At 31.5% G+C, this 4,008-nt stretch overlaps 1 protein-coding gene across 1 annotated transcript in view; it reads right to left on the reverse strand.

Moving 5' to 3' along the window:
- Positions 1-732: 732 nt before the first annotated feature.
- LOC120534241 (serine/threonine-protein kinase 38-like) overlaps positions 733-4,008 on the reverse strand; it is a 55,128-nt gene continuing 51,852 nt past the window's right edge. Inside the window, exon 13 of the mRNA XM_039761672.1 lies at positions 733-4,008. This exon is cut by the window's right edge and continues 761 nt beyond it. The gene's annotated coding sequence lies outside the window, so the exon portion shown is untranslated.

A 4,008-nucleotide genomic window follows, 5' to 3' on the forward strand; every position in this document is an offset into this window, starting at 1 on the left:
CACCTTGGAAGATTTTACAACTGCAAATATAAAAGGAGGTTACATTTATTTTGATCAAGTCAGTGTTATGTCATCATGTATATTACTAGTTTAGGTTATGCTTCTACTGAGCATTGAAATCGGAGTTAGTAATACAGCTTTGTTCTGCTATACCACCAGATTACTCTTACTCCAAGTTTAATGTATATATACTTTTTACAATGTACATGTCTGAATTTGATTTTTGAGGGTCAATAAATCTTCTGAAGCCCTTAAGAAGTAGATGTTCCAGTTATAAAGCCAGGAGTTGGTTCAGAGGAGAGGCCAATAAATGAAGCTTTGTTATTCTTTACTTAAAAGTATCTAGATTTTGATTTTCATGAGTACATTGTAAATATTTGAAGTTAAAATTCTCTATATATCATAGGCTTCAGTAAACAAAGAATATTTTAACTATTTAGAATAGGCCATATGGCAGTATTTCATTCATCGAGTCAATTTTCTGATCCTTTTCTGTGAAGTCTAAGGTCAGAGGATAACAGGCCCATCTCATCAACAACAAGGAAGGAGCAAACCTTAATTGGGACTATCATCCACAACAATGAGTGCACAGTCCACCCCCTGCACCCGTCTGCAAAATACATTGCCTGAGCCACTATGACCCCATGCAAGTCATCCTGTAACATTAAGATTATAAAAACAAGCTCAAAATATGTTCAAGATACCAAGTGGAAATACATTTTAACACCAAACTGTTTACTGTATCATCATGTTTATTTCATCATGTTACAAAAAATTAGCAATATACACTTTATTAATCTTTGACCAAACTAAGAAACTCCCTTGCTACCCTGTATTGACTTTCACTACTTTGTGTATAGTTGTTTTTTACAATGCAGAATGCAAACAGAAATACATTTTAAAATGTCACATTACTGGAATATCAGACAAATATACATTTTGTTGTAATTATGCCAAATATAATTTCTGAATATTCTTGTCTATGCTGACCATTCTAGTTTGCTTCAGATGACATTCATACTAATATTTTACTTCAGGTATTGCTGGAAAATGTTTGTTACAGTGGGCAATAATGAAACAAATAAAAGTGCCTGTAAAACATTTCAATGCATATTTCCATTATATTGTTACACAATTTATATATTTTCTATGACAAAGATGAAAATGTGCCACTCAAAGCAAAATGAACTAAGCAGCTGGAGAAAAAAAAATTGACATGTATACTTGATTGAAGAGTGAAAATGCTTAACCACATGGGGATTTATTCATTTAAATTAAATATTTGGCAATGACAATAAATTGATTGTGTAAAACATTTTTTGGATTAACTAAATTCACCACTGTAAACAGGCAACAAAAAACAATGAAACAATATCAAGCTAAAACATCTGCACAATTCCTTCATGTGCTCCCTGGTAGGGATAAATAAAAAACTCTTACACTAATTAATTCTGGAGCTTCCAGTAAATGCAGATTTGCTTGCCATCAAATATTTTCTCAACATAAAACATTTGCATCTTACTGACAGTTGGAAAAAAAAAAAAAAAACACATTACACCAAACCCCCAAACACAGATGATGTACCGTTTTTTTAACAACTGTATACATCAGAAACTTTAAATATTATAATACCCCAAATAACTTAACATTGACATTCCTTTACAAGTATAAACATTTACATCACTTTCTTTACAGCATTCCTTACTCCACAAACAGATACATTCTTAGAGATTATATACTGATAAAAAGTATTTTGAATTCTTTGGTAAAAAGCAAATGTTTAGGACAAATTAGGATTAATAAATTGTAAACCATGAAAGGAAAAAAAAAATGCAAAAACGTTTTATATCCCATTCTCCAATAATCTCCATTCACTTTTAAATCCAGTGTATGTATGCATGAGAGATTTTTGAGAAAATTATATGGATAAATCAATTTACTATTTTGCCAGACACAGTATTGAGGTTATCAGGATCAGAGTTATGTATTGGTAGCCAAAAAGGAAATGAGTTTATATTGATTATATCAAGTAAATCAATATGGCACCAGACTTTAATTGAATGTTTTATATAGACTGTGTATAAAAACTCTGTTAGAAATAGTCTGAGGGACACTGAACACTGCACAGTCTCTGGAACTAACTCAGACTTCCTTTAGCTCAGATGAGTCATTCATAAATCACCCTCTCCACCCAGTTTGATGTTGTTGGTAAAGACACTTCTTTAAACAAAGTTCACAACTAGTGAGGAGAAAGATCCTACAAATGATGCAGGCCAACTGGTTTAAAAGAGTCCTTTATGGCAGAGGGTGAACTTTAGCACAGGAAAACATGAAAGAGCACAAGTTACCCAGTTCTAATAAGTCAATTAGTGATGTCCTTATCTTACATGAGAATGTTCATTTACAATTTAGCTAGAGAATCCATTCTTTGAGCACTTTGAAGCAACCAGCAGGATCAGAGTTAACACTACAAAACAGGAGTATGCTCACAGCAATTAACTTAAAAGACTGGAAATGCAGGACTTTAAATATGTACATAAAATAGAATATGAAATCTCATTTGTATAAGGAAAAATTTGCATACACAAAAAATGATATGCTAAATTTACTTTGTCTAAATCAAGTAATTTTGATACACAAATAATATTAGTGTTTCCTTACAGCTACTACATTCCTAAATTGGTAGTTCCCAGACACATTAAAATGCATAAAAGAACATGATTGTTAATAGGCTGCAAATATTTTCTATACCATAAAAATGTATGTAATTCATACAGTAAAAAATAAATGTAAATGGCTTCAAATAACTCTATTTGAACATGATTTCTTTGGTACTAACAGGATTACAAAAAAGTTCTTAGAAGCAGCTTCTGTTCATTCTAATGATATATATTTTTTTTTAATAATTGAATCTAAACTCACTTCCTGGTTCATCTTACTTTAAAGAGATTTATTTTCAAAGTCTTTGTTAACTCTATATACTTCTTGCAAGGTCAAAGGGGTTGTAGTCTATTCTGGCAGCATACAAGTGCAAGGTGGGATCCAATCTTGGGTGAAGTGTCAGTTCATCACAGGGCACAGTCATTAAAACTGTATCAATTTAAAGATGCCAAATAAAGCTAACCTGCCTGTTTCTGAAGTGGGAGATACGTTTCTGAGTGCCTTGAGAAAGCTCCATGGAGACAGTGACTTGACCCGAATTTGTCAAAACCCATTTAAAAAAAAAAAAAAAAAGTGATTAAAAAATAGTACTTACAAAAAAGAAAAGGCATTTAAAATTCACTGTATATAAACAGCAATGCAAGTTAAAGAGAGGACATAAAATATAATTGTTCAAAAAAACACAGAAGTCAATCATTTAGCAAAATACTTAATATTTCCAAAAATGTATTTAAAGTTTTCCCAAAAATAAAAAAATTAAAAAAAATAAACATTTTCAACAGGCATTTTTCTCTACAGTAAGTTAGTACTTTAAACTAATGCAAAGAAAGTCATGGGGGTTCAGGTTCCCTGAAACAAAAAACATGCAACATTTTAAAAACAATCTAACCAGCTTTATGAAAAAAATGCTTTGTGCTATGTTGTTGGCAGTCATTCAGCACTTGTCATACGCTACATCCAGCTTTTTGTGAAATTTCTAGATTTCTTTTTCAGTCTCCACCTTTTCCTGCTACCATTAGTGCAACAGTTTTTATTTAGTCTGCAGAGCAATTGTTATTCCTCTGAATAAGGTTGAAAATAAAAAAAATTCCGTCTGGCTCTTCCAACCAACAGTTACACATTATTCAGCATGGAAAGCATAAATCAATGAATGCTTTAAGCACACAACATTAACAACATACCCTGTGTAAGGGAAGAAGAAATGCTAAATGAAAATCTGCATCAATATACTGTAATTTAGATTCATAATTTTTAACCTAATGCCTCACCACTGATAGAAATTAGTTTTCTCGCAGTGTTTAAATTGAGACTATGAACAAATCTTAATTTTTGTAACATGGAATCTAA

This window comes from Polypterus senegalus, chromosome 8 (assembly GCF_016835505.1).
Source record: "Polypterus senegalus isolate Bchr_013 chromosome 8, ASM1683550v1, whole genome shotgun sequence".
NCBI lineage: Eukaryota > Metazoa > Chordata > Cladistia > Polypteriformes > Polypteridae > Polypterus > Polypterus senegalus.